The sequence below is a fragment of the Tachyglossus aculeatus genome, chromosome 9 (assembly GCF_015852505.1).
Source record: "Tachyglossus aculeatus isolate mTacAcu1 chromosome 9, mTacAcu1.pri, whole genome shotgun sequence".
Classification (NCBI taxonomy): Eukaryota; Metazoa; Chordata; class Mammalia; order Monotremata; family Tachyglossidae; genus Tachyglossus; species Tachyglossus aculeatus.
In genome coordinates this window covers 3,723,129-3,736,876 of record NC_052074.1, presented here as the reverse complement: position 1 = coordinate 3,736,876, position 13,748 = coordinate 3,723,129, and positions in this window count along the sequence as shown.

Genomic DNA, 13,748 nt, shown 5'->3' with positions numbered 1-13,748 from the left:
GGGCTCACAGTCCAGCTGAGAGCTTAGTACAGTGCTCTGCACATTACATATATATATACAGTACAAACAGTATAAATACAGTGCTCTGCACACAGTAGATGCTCTGCACCGTAAGTGCTCAATAAACACGATTGAATGAATGACTGAATGAATGAAGGCTTTGAAGGGGGGGAGAGTCATTGTCCATCAGATTTGAAGAGGAAGGGCATTTCAGACCAGAGGAAGGATGTGAGTGAGAGGTCGGCAGGGCGATAGACCCCTTCTTTCAGGCTTCTAAGACTCCCCGTCTCTGGTGGTGGAAGTAGTCATCTTTAGGAGAGGTTATTTATTTTACTAGTCGTGTCTGCCTCTTGACCCTGCCTCTGTTCATCGTTTGCACCCCTGCCTGATAGTTTTCATCATGTGTCAAAGGCAGCCATTGACACATTCATTCATTCATTCATTCAATCGTATTTATTGAGTGCTTACTGTGTGCAGAGCACTGTACTAAGAGCTTGGGAAGTCCAAGTCGGCAACATATAGAGATGGTGTCTACCCACAAAACAAAACGTGTGGACAGGTGACAAGACGTCAGAACAAATAGAATTAAAGCTAAATGCACATCATTAACAAAATTAATTGATAGTAAATATGTACAAGTAAAATAAATAGAGTGATAACTCTGTACAAACATATATACAGGTGCTGTGGGGAGGGGAAGGAGGTAGGGTGGGGGGGATGGGGATGAGGAGAGGAAAAAGGGGGCTCAGTGTGGGAAGGCCTCCTGGAGGAGGTGAGCTCTCAGTAGGGCTTTGAAGGGAGGAAGAGAGCTAGCTTGGTGGATGTGTGGATGGAGGGCATTCCGGGCCAGGGGGAGGACGTGGGCCGGGGGTCGACGGCAGGACAGGGGAGAACGAGGTACAGTGAGGACACATACTATCCCGCCTGTCAGTCTCTCCTTATGAAGCTGCAAACCATGTGAAAAATGTTATTGTTCACCAGGTAACTGGATAAAGCCGCAGCTAACCTTTTCATCAGAAGAAAAAACAGTCCCAACTCGACACGTTTGGATTCTATAGGGTAATTTTTTCTTTATAGACTGAGCACACACAAATACACACATAAACACACACACACACACACACTGAATATAATATTTTCAGTGACCTTGTTAAAAACTGGCAATATAATTTCCTTCAATCCCCCTCCCGTGCCACCAGAAGATTCAGCTGCCAAACATTTTGTGGCAGCAAATCCCAGAATTTCTTTCCCCTGATTGTGTCCCCCTCCCCTAGCACTTCAGCAGAGGTCTCCCTAACAGGCTAATTTAATGTGATTCAGTCCCTAAAGGGACCCCAGTGATAGTTTATCTTGAAGGAAAAACTCTCAGAGATGGCAGATTGCGAGGATTTATGAGTGTTTGTCTGCCTCTGCTTTCCTAAGTGCAGACGTCTGAGGTGATGGGGAGAGGGAAGGGGGAGAGAGGAGAAGCAGGCGTTGGATTCACTCAGCACAAAGCTCCAATCCGGGTAGCAGAAGGCAGATGATGACGGGGAGAAAGAGACCCCGAGGGGAAGGAAGAGTGGAGAGAAATTGCTTCTCATCTGCAGTGAGAACCTCTTGCGTTCGAGATGAGGCATTGCCGCTAAACCCGGCACGAAAAAGCTGTGATCTCTTTTTCAAAGGGAGCAGATGTCAGGGAATTTTGATTTTTTTGGATGCCTATGTTTCTTTGTTGGTTTATTTTTGGGTGGTACTCCTTAAGCGCTTACTACGTGCCAAGTACTGGACTAAATTCTTGAGCAGATACAGATTCCACACATCCGCCAAGCTAGCTCTCTTCCTCCCTTCAAGGCCCTACAGAGAGCTCACCTCCTCCAGGAGGCCTTCCCAGACTGAGCCCCCTCCTTCCTCTCCCCCTCTCCACCCCCCCACCTTACCTCCTTCCCTTCCCCACAGCACCTGTATATATGTTTGTACATATTTATTACTCTATTTATGTATTTATTTTACTTGCACATATTTATTCTATTTATTTTATTTTGTTAATATGTTTTGTTTTGTTCTCTGTCTCCCCCTTCTAGACTGTGAGCCCACTGCTGGGTAGGGACCGTCTCTATATGCTGCCAACTTGTACTTCCCAAACGCTTAGTACAGTGCTCTGCACACAGTAAGTGCTCAATAAATACCACTGAATGAATGAATGAATGAACACAATAATGATTATTGTGGTACTTGTTAAGTGCTTACTATGTGTCAAGCACTGTTCTAAGCACTGGGATAGATATACGTTAAGCAGGTTGGACAGAGTCCCTGTCCCACATGGGGTTCCCAGTCTTAATCCCTATTTTACAGGTGAGGTAATTGAGGTTCAGAGAAGTAAAGTGACTTGTCCAAGGTCACACAGCAGACATGCGGTGGAGCCGGGATTAGAACTCAAGTTTTTCTTATTCCCAAGCCCAGGCTCACAAGCTAATCCAGTTGGACACAGTTTCTGTCCCCCGTGGGGCTCACAGTTTTAGTCCCCATAGGCTAGCTCTAGACTGCAAGCTCACTGTGGGCAGGGAATGTGGCTACCAAACCTTTACCAAACCAAACCTTTTAGAGAAGCAGCATGGCTCAGTGGAAAGAGCCCAGGCTTTGGAGTCAGAGGTCATGGGTTCAAATCCCAGCTCTGCCAACTGTCAGCTGTGTGACTTTGGGCAAGTCACTTAACTTCTCTGTGCCTCAGTTACCTCATCTGTAAAATGGGATGAAGACTGGGAGCCCCCTGTTGGACAACTTGATCACCTTGTATCCCCCCAGTGCTTAGAACAGTGCTTCTCACATAGTAAGAGCTTAACAAATGCCATTATTATTATTATTATTATTATTATTATTATTATTATTATTATTATTATTATATTGTACTCTCCAAAGCCCATAGTACAGTGCTCTGTTCACAGTAAATGCTCAATAAATGTGATTGATTAAATGTGATCGATGGATTGATTTTACAGATGAAGTAACTGGGGCTCAGAGAAGTGAAATGACTTACCCAAGTTCACACAGCAGACAAGTGGCAGAGCCAGGATTAAGAACTCAGGTCCTTCTGACTCCACTAATAATAATAATTGTGGTATTTGTTAAGAACTTACTATGTTCCAAGCACTGTACTAAATGCTGGGATGGATACAAGCAAATCAGGTTGGACACAGTCCCTTGTCCCACGTGGGGCTTACAAGCTCAATCCCCAATTTAGAGATGAGGTAACCAAGGCACAGAGAAGTTAAGTGACTTGCCCAAGGTCACACAGCTGACAAGTGACAGAGCCAGGATTAGAACCCATGTTCTCTGACTCCCAAGCCTGTGCCATTTCCACTAAACCACACTGCTTTAAATAGTCAGTTAATGAGTTGCTTTCAGGTAGAAGGGCTTTTTACATTTGAATGCACCAAAAGAAAAGGAGTATTTATAGAGAAGCGAATAGGAGAGAGAGGCAGAGAAAGAAAAGTAATTTCTGTGAATCTAGTCTCCTAACTCCCATACAGCAACTAGCAGACCTTTCATCATTATCATCAGTGATATTGATTACTGAGTGCTTACTATGTGTTGCTGAATTGTACTTCCCAAGCGCTTAGTACAGTGCTCTGCATGCAGTAAGCCCTCAATAAATACAATTGAATGAAAACTATGTGCACCGCACTGTACTAAACTGTACTGACTGTCTGTATAACCCTGGACAAATCACTTTACCTCTCTGGGCCTCAGTTACCTAATCTATAAAATGAAAAGTGAACACCTTTTCTCCCTCCCTCTTAGACTAGGAGTCCCATGTGGGACAGGCACCATGTCGAATCTGTTTGTTATCTGTGTAAGCGCTTCGTATAGTGCTCTCATGTGTATTATGTGCCATGCACTGTACTGTAAGTGCTTAGTAAAGTGCATGGCACATAATACGCATGAGAGCACTATACTAAGTGCTTGGGAAAGTACAGATACCAAAAGTATTATTATTACCATTATTGTTATTCTTTTAATGATTCAGATGGAAAGAAAGAGAGTGATGAGGATGGGTATAAACAGATAAGGGTTATGAGTGGTTGTTGGGATGTAATAATAAACAATCATGTATGTGCTTACTATATGTTACTATATGTACATGCTTACAGTGTTCTGCACATAGTAAGTGCTTAATAAATGTCATTATTATTATTATTAAACACTGCACTAAGCATTAGGATAGAAGCAAGAGAGTCAGGTTGGACACAGTTCCTGTCCCACAGGGGCTCATAGTCTAAGTAGGAGGGAGACCAGGGTACTGAATCCCCATTTTAAAGATGAGGAAACTGAGACAGTAATTATTATTATTATTATGGTATTTGTTAAGCACTTAAGAGCACTGGCTTTTAGATCAGTGAAGGTCTAGAGCTTGGCAAGGACTCAGTCACTGAAGAAGCCGTGATTTAGGGAGGGAGGGGGAGGATGGAAAGAAGGAGATAAACAGGAGAATTCTACTCAGCTAGTCTGGTGATCAGTCTCAATATTACCCACCTGGCTTCGTAATTCAGCAGGAGTTTGGCCTCCTCAGTCCCCTCCTACCCAACCCCACTTGGGAGAAGCTGATTGGAGGGCAGAGGGGTTAATTTGCAATAATAAAAAAGGGCTGAGCAGTGCTGGCCACTGTGATGAACAAAGTGAGGGGAAACAGTGGATGGATTGATGGATGGGAGAATGTTAGTAGAAATGGAGGTTTTCAAGAAATTCAACTAGCAGAGGAGAAAGAAGACCCAACAAAAGGGTGGATGAGTCAATGCTGAGCATCAGTCAGTTAGTCAATTGTATTTATTGAGCACTTGCTGTGTGCAGAGCACTGTACTAAGTGCTTTGGCCGAGTACATTATAAGAAACACATTCCCTGTCTACAATGAGCTTAGAGTCTAGAGGGGTAGACACAATGTAATATAAATTGCAGATATGGACACAGTTGACAAGGGGGTGAATAAAGGGAGCAAGTCAAAGCAATGTAGAAGGTTGTTGAAGAAAAGGAAAAGAGGGCTTAGGGAAGGCCTCTCGGCCTTGAGGAAAAAGGCAGTAAGAGAGGGAAGGTCACTTGCTAGTTTTTGGCCTAGAGAACCATCTCCCTACTCTTCTGATGGAGGATAAGCGGCCTTGGAGCAAGATGACATGGTGGCCACGGCCTGGGGTGAGTCTAAGTTGTTTATTCCTTAAGACTTCTTTCTGATCTCTTTGGGAGACAGATATAGCACCAGTTTCTCTGGGGTTGTGATGCAATGGCTTGCACAAAATGGCATCTGTGTTGTATGAAGTGGCTTTCCTTTCTGGGGCTAGGAGAGGCCTCCTTTCACCAGTTCTGGCAGCGGGCCTCTCCAGTGCCTCTGACCTAGGCGAACAACATCTACAGGAGGTTCTTGCGAAAGGCTACAGGCTGCTGTGGACTTGGGAAACTCTGGTCGTTCAAACAAGCTTTCGATGAAGGCATAACCTCTTCCCCTTTGTTTTCTTCTTCTGTATTCTGTTTGTTTATTTTATGGTAATTGTTAGGTGCTTACAATATGCTCGGCACTGTACGAAGAGCTGGAGTTGATACAAGCTAACCAGGTTGGACACTGTCTCTGTCCCACATGGGACTCACAGTCTTAAACCCTGTTTTCCAGGTGAGGTCACTGAGGCCCAGAGATGGTAAGGGACTTACCCAAGGTCACACCGCAGACAAGTGATAGAGTGAGGGCCATTTCCTTCTGTCTCTCCTTTCAGCTTGGTGGTCCAGGCTGCCTTCTGGCCCCGTTAGCTGGTGGCATCAGGATCTTCCCCGGATTGTTTGCTCAATATGTAAGCCATGTCTAAAGCATCCCTCCCCTGATTCTGTATTTCTGTCGGGTTTGGCTCTCTAAGACTGTTTAGCTTTTAAAGCCGGGCTCCAGATCTGTGGTTAACCTGCGTGTTTAATTAGCAGTCTGACTTGACCCGCTAATTTCGTTGCATTTGAAGGCTCAGCAGGCTGTATTGAATACAAGATGCTACTTAAGTGTTCTTTCGTTTCAAGCGTGTAGGACTCGGGAGGTGTTTGATAAGGCTAAAGATTTCCCTTTAAGGCTAGACGCATCTATGGCTTTTGAGGTTCTGTGGAAATTAGGTTCTCCCAAATCTCTCTGCCATGGCTGTTTACCCTGCGGCCACAACATTCGGATAGTAGCACCTCTTTAAAATCAGGCCCCTCTTCCTCTGAGCCCCTTCTGGGTGTCTGCATGATATCAATAGGGCATATGGCCTCGTGGTATTTGTTGAGCGCTATGTTCTGGGCACTGGGATAGATACCAGCTTATCAGGTTGGACATAGTCCATGTCCCACGTGGGGCTCACAGTTTTAATCCCCATGAGATAACTGAGGCCCAGTGAAATGACTTGCCCAAGGTCACACAGCAGACAGGCGGTGGAGCCAGGGTTAGAACACAGGTCCTTTTGATTTTCAGGCCTGTGCTCTATCCACTAAGCTATGCTCCTTTTTTTGGAGAACTATAAATCCATAGTGGTAAAATAGCCTCACATAGTCACAGTGAGACTAGTATAGACCTTCCTAAGGCTGAGTTCTGTTTCATCCCTGATCCTTTGTGTTTGAGTCACAGATGACATCACGCCTAGGATTTGGGGTGCATGCATTAACTTTCATTCAATTGTATTTATTGAGCACTTAGTGTGTGCAGAGCACTGTACTAAGTGCTTGGGAGAGTACAATAGAACAATAAACAGGCACATTCCCCACCCACAACAAGCTTACAGCCTAGACTTAATTTGGATGGATCCAAAGCCCTGGGTTTTTGTTCAGCAGGAGAAGCAGCATGACTTAGAGCACGGGCCTGGAAATCAGTGGGACCTGAGTTCTAGTTGTGACTCCACCACATGTCTGCAAAGCTGGATGTTGGTCCAAATGCCATTCAACAGCAAAAGAGATGAGAATTCCAATCTGTATGAGCTAAGTTTTCCACTGCCAGGGAAGGAGATGGACCACCCTGAGTAAAAGGATGGCCATTGTACACAGGAGGAATCTAGGCCCAAAAGTTCCATCTTCCCAGAGAGAAACCAAGGCTCCTTCCTAGTGAAAACCAGGCTCTGGAGAGACTTCTATTCCAACAGAAGGGGGAACAAAGAGGAGTTGACCCATTACTAACCGATACTAGAACAACTTTCATTTCCCTTCGCTTCAATTTCTGGCCAATCAAGGGATGTACCTTTTGGATCCACTATGGTCCCATGATTCAATTTAGACTGACACTCCAGAAAACAGGAGCGGGGGAGAGTTTTCAGCAAGGGAACTACACCATTCGCTAATGGTACGTTCGACAAATTAATCGGGGCCGAGCCCCCAAGGGCTCATTGTGATGGCGTCTAAGGTTTCGAATTGTATGGGTTCACGTAGATCCCCAAACATTTGGTGATGCAAATGATCTTGGGGAAGCACTGGGGAGGGATTCTGAAGGAGAGAATAGTTTATATGAAGTCATTTATTCAGCCAGAGTCTAAAACTAGCTTAGAATGAGGCTATTTTCTATGCGTGCTTTTTTTTAAAAATAGAAGTCCAATTGGGAGAGGAAGTTATGTACTGACTCAGTGAATCCTTTAGTAATATTCTCAGAGTCCAATTCATGCTACCTATGGTCTTTGGGAAAGTGCCCAGTTCTTAGTACGGTGCCTAGCGCATAGTAACCACTTGGCAGATACCTTTTTTTTTAAAAAAAAAAAGGAGGTAAGGACACCCCAGCCCTTGCCCTTTCCAACTTCTCCCCACCAACCACATCCAGAGATTGGGGTGTAGTAAGGAATTTCTTTGCATCAGAGCCAAGAATGGTGGTGGTGATGAAGACAGCCAATCCACCCTAGGCTCAAAGGACAAAATGTAGGCCACCTAGGCAGAAGGAAGGTACTTGTTGTGTGTCAGAAATGTGTTTGTGTTATTGTACTCTCCCACGCGCTTAGGACAGTGCTTTGCATACAGTAATTTCTCAAATTAATGAACAAATGAACAACAGGGTAAACTATGGCGGTTCTAATTGCCTAAGGGGCATCTGATTGATTAACGACACATGCAATCTTCCTCTTTGCAGTTGAAGAGGTTGATTTATGATAATAATAATAATGATGACATTTATTAAGCGCTTACTATGTGCAAAGTGCTGTTCTAAGTGCTGGGGAGGTTACAAGGTGATCAGGTTGTCCCTTGTGGGGCTTACAGTCTTAATCCCCATCTTACAGATGAGGTAAGTGAGGCACAGGGAAGTTGTGACTTGCCCAATGTCACACAGCTGACAATTGGCAGAGCTGGTATTTGAACCCATGACCTCTGACTCCAAAGCCTGTGCTCTTGTCACTGAGCCACACTGCTTCTCTATGGCATTTGTTAAGCACTTACTATGTGCAAAGCACTGTTCTAAGCGCTGGTGAGGATACAAGGTGATCAGATTGTCCCCCGTGGGGCTCACAGTCTTCATCCCCATTTTACAGATGAGGTAACTGAGGCCCAGAGAAGTTAAGTGACAGCTGACAATTGGCAGAGCTGGGATTTGAATCCATGACCTCAGACTCCCAAGCCCGGGCTCTTTCTACTGAGCCATGCTGCTTCTCAATCCACATACTCTGACTGGATCCTGCAGGAGGGATCTGCCCCATCTGAATGATCTGCCAGTCACACAATGCAATCGGATGCAGTCAATTTTCACCACTGATGTATTAACCCAGATACTCGCAAATTCACTTCATCTGATCCATACTCTTCCTGGACTGATTCTAATTCGTTCAACCGTATTCATGGTCGATGACAAGAATATTTCGTGCTTTTAGTGGCATAAGGAAGTCCTTATCTAACAAGCTGCAGCTCACCTTTTGATCAGTATTTAATAATTTAGCCAAGTTCATGATCTTCCCACCCCTGTTGACTTTTCTGTGCCTTCTGGAGCAAGGATTATCAGACCTGGGACTTCAAGGTCACTTCTCACCGTGTCCTTCTTAGAAGCCAAATGGTGTCCGCTCCAGCAATACCAGCTCGTGATCACTAAAAGCTATTTCCCTGTTATTATTTCAGTTATTTATATTTTCAGGATCTGGCACACATTCCCCCTCTCTGCTTCTTTCAAATCCATGTTCCATTTCCTTCTCTCAGGATAGGGCCCCAGGCCTTGCAGGAGGAGGAAGCAATCAAGACAGAATTGAAGTATTAGCCTCTCTCTGTCCCGGGGGCTGGCTGAGGGCAGTGAAAGGGAGAGGCAACTGCCTCAAGGCTCACACTGCCCAGTAGTGGTGGATGGCAGTGGAAAGATCATAATAATAATATTATTATTTGAGCATTTTCTTTGTGCTGAGCACTGTTCCAAGTGCTGGGGGGGGTTACCAGGTCATCAGGTTGTTCCATATGGGGCTCACAGGCTTCATCCCCATTTTACAGATGAGGTCACTGAGGCCCAGAGAAGTGAAGTGACTTGCCCAAAGCCACACAGCTGACAAATGGCGGAGCTGGGATTAGAACCAACGACCTCTGACTCCCAAGCCTGGGCTCTTTCCACTGAACCACGCTGCTTCTCTCCCCTGTACTGGCTATTTGGGAGAATATTATAAAAGAGTTATGGTGATACCTGTTCAATCAGTCAATTGTATTTATGGAGCTTTTACTGTATGCAGAGCACTGTACTAAGCATTTGGGAGAGGACAATATAATAACAGAGACATTCCCTTCCTGAAATGAGTTTATGGTCTAGAGAGAGACACAGACATTTAATATAAATAAATAAATTACAGCTATGTACCTAAGTGCTGTGGGGCTGGGTGGAGGGAATTCATTCATTCAAACATATTTATTGAGCGCTTACTGTGTGCAGAGCACTGTACTAAGCGCTTGGGAAGTACAAGTTGGCAACATATAGAGACGGTCCCTACCCAACAGCGGGCTCACAGTCTAGAAGGGGGAGACAGACAACAAAACATATTAACAAAATAAAATAGAGTAATAAATATGTACAAACATGTACGTATATACGGGTGCTGTGGGGAGGGGAAGAAGGTAAGGCAGGGGGGATGGGAAAGGGGAAGGGGGGAGACGAAGGAGGGGGCTCAGTCTGGGAAGGCCTCCTGGAGGAGGTGAGCTCTCAGTAGGGCTTTGAAGGGAGGAAGAGAGCTAGCTTGGCGGATGTGCGGAGGGAGGGCATTCCAGGCCAGGGGGAGGACGTGGGCCGGGGGTCGACGGCGGGACAGGCGAAAACGAGGCATGGTGAGGAATGAATACAGCAAGTCAGGGTGACCCGGAAGGGAGTTGAAGAAAAGGAAAAGAGGGTTTAGTCAAGGAAGGCCTCTTGGAGGAGATGTGACCTCAATAAGCATTTAGTACGCATGAAACACTGAAGAAGATACAAGATAAACAGGTTGCCACAACCCCGTCCCACTGGGGCTCACAGTCTAAGTAGGAGGGAGAACAAGAATTTATCTGCCATTTTACAGATGAGGAAACTGAAGCCCAGAGAAGATAATAATAATGATAGCATTTATTAAGTGCTTACTATGTGCAAAGCACTGTTAAGTGCTGAAGATAAGTGACTTGACCCAGGTATTTAGACTCCCAGGAACATGATATTTCCGCTAGGCCACAGTGATTCTCCATGGTAGTTTTGTGAACACAATCTCTGCCTTCGAAAAGCCTACGTTTCAGCAAAAATCTCTCTCCAAATTTTCTCATTCAGCCCAACATTGTGCAACTCCCTGCTGCCTTAGCCCTCTGGACAATTGCTCCTTGTTTTTGTTATGATATTTCTTAAGTGCTTACTATGTGCCAAGCACTGTACTAAGCGCTGGAGTAGATACAAGGTAATCGGTTTGGACACAGTCTATGTCCCACATGGGGCTCCCAGTCTTAATCCCCTCTTTACAGATAATAATAATGATGATGATGATCGCATTTATTAAGCACTTACTATGTGCAAATCACTGTTCTAAGTGCTGGGAAGGTTACAAGGTGATCAGGTTCTCCCACGGGGGGCTCACATCTTAATCCCCATTTTACAGATGAGATACAGAGGCACAGAGAAGTTAAGAGACTTGCCCAAAGTCACACAGCTGAGAATTGGCAGAGCTGGGGTTTGAACCCATGACCTCTGACTTCAAAGCCCGTGCTCTTTCCACTGAGCCACACTGCTTCTCATGAGGTAACTGAGGCACAGAGAAGCACAGTGGTGGAGTCAGGATTAGAACCCAGGTCCTTCTGACTCACATGCCTGTGCTCTATCCACTGAACCACACTCTTTCTAATTATGCAATGTGGCTGCACTGATGGTCTTCCCCTAGCTGTTAGAAACTTAACCTGGACTGTGACCTTTTAATGGGCTCCAGGAGGGTAGGGACTGTATATGTTGCCAACTTGTACTTCCCAAGCGCTTAGTACAGTGCTCTGCACACAGTAAGCACTCAATAAATACGATTGATTGATTGATTAATTATATATCTCTACTTTCCCATCTGGTTAGAAGCCTAATAGGAAAATGGAGTCCAGCCCTGGGTGCCTCTACTGGGCAAACATGTGCCAGCCTTTGCCTAGGCATGTTCCATATCGGACCCTCTCATTTACATGTAGATCGTCATGTATCGTTTGATAGATTAATGACAAACACGCCTTTGAAACCCAACAGCTGCCTGTCTGCTTAGCACAACAAGGAGGGAGAAATAGGGGGAGAGGGACCGCTGACTTGGTAGAAATCTGACCTAAAATCCCCAGGAAAGCAATTTTGAAAAATAAAGCTCTCCCCCACCTCACAACAGACACTCCATCAATTAGGCACACGTTAATGGTGTTTGCTTCGTGTTGACTCTTACCTGTGTGCCTTGCCTTTGGCTGGTCTCACCCCTCTCTCCTTGGATAGTTTCCTCCTTTCCTCATGGGCTCTGGCCCTAGCTGAGAGCATCAGAGAGCATCTGATCTGATTATGCTGTACCTGTCCTAGTGCTTAGCAAAGTGCATGGCACATAAAAATGGCTGTTAGCACTGTCTATTATCAAATCAATTCACCCGTGCCGGGTATGGGAAGAATCAAAGACAGACGATCAAGTGATCGAAGTGCTGATCAAAGACAACGACAGACAATTTAGTTTTCACTGTGCAGAAGGCAGCAATGGTAAAGCACTTCTGTATTTTTACCAAGAAAACTCTATGGATAAAAAGCCAATAAAATCACTATGAATCAGAAATGGCTCAGTGACAATTAAAAAATGTAAAGAGGAGGGGAAAGCTAGATGGGGTGGAGGAAGGCATTCAGGGTGTTAACTTTGACAATGCAGTAGTGTTACTGGGTGACAATTGAATCAATTCTCTTAGCTGTTAACTGAAGTCTTCCTTTTTATGGTATTTAAGCACTTACTATGTGCTAAACACTGAACTAAGCCCTGAAGTATATACAAGTTAATCAGCTGGGACACATTCTTGGTCCCACATAAGGCTCACAGTCTCAATCTCTATTTGATGGATAAGGTAACCAAGGCACAGAGAAATAAAATGACTTCCCCAAGGTCACACTCCGGCTAAATGGCAAGACTTGAATTAGAACCCAGATCCTTCCAACTCCCAATCCAGTGCTCTAAACATTAGGCAAAGCTGCTTCTCTAGACACGCTTGCTCCCACATCTAAAACCCAAATATCAGAGGAGATCGACATCATTAGCCCAATTTCTCCTTCGAACTCCTCTTTCCCAACAACTAAGCCTAGCAGTTGTTTCTTTACTACATTAAAAACTTCCTCCCACCCTCCACCACCTCCTAATCTCATTCCCTACCTGAGAGCAGGCCCTGGAGGTGGATGGCTTGTATTTACCCCAGCGCTTAGAACAGTGCCTCGCACATAGTAAAGTGCTAAACAAATACCATTAAAAAAAAATCCATCTACCACCTGAAGCTGAGGTGTCTGTCAAGTTTTCAAGTGCTACTGCCATGTCTCGAAGCCCTGCCCCTGTGAACGGCTGAATTATTTATCCTTTGATGTTTCCCTTCTAATGGTTTAAATGGCATATACTTCTGAAACCACTATTGCATCCATTAAGAGTTATCTTTAGTGTAACCTCTTTCAACTCTACAAACCTTGATCCTGGGCTGAGTCTTACCTGTGGGAACATTGTGGCTGGGCCCATGCTCTCCTATTACCCCGACAGAAAAATCAATAATGAAGTCTGCATCCAGATCTGGAATAGACCACGGCTGCTGCAGTTGAATTACACCCCAGAAAAGAGTGGTGGGTTGTTCTTTTTGTCTTTTCTGTTACCAATCTCTCCCCCTCTTCTTCTTCTCTTCCTGCTTCTCTCTTCCCCTCTCTCTTTCTCTTTCCTGTTCTCTCTCTCTTCCCCACTCTCTCCAGTTCCCTTCCCCCTCTATCTTACCTGCTCTCTCTCTTCCCTTCTCTTTCTTTCATGCTCTCTTCCCCTTCTTTCTCTTTTCTGCCCTCTTCCCCACTCCCTTTCTCTTTTCTGCTCTCTTCCCCACTCCCTTTCTCTTTTCTGCTCTCTCTTCCCCACTCCCTTTCTCTTTTCTGCTCTCTTCCCCACTCCCTTTCTCTTTTCTGCTCTCTTCCCCACTCCCTTTCTCTTTTCTGCTCTCTCTTCCCCACTCCCTTTCTCTTTTCTGCTCTCTCTTCCCCACTCCCTTTCTCTTTTCTGCTCTCTCTTCCCCACTCCCTTTCTCTTTTCTGCTCTCTCTTCCCCACTCCCTTTCTCTTTTCTGCGCTCTCTTCCCCACTCCCTTTCTCTTTTCT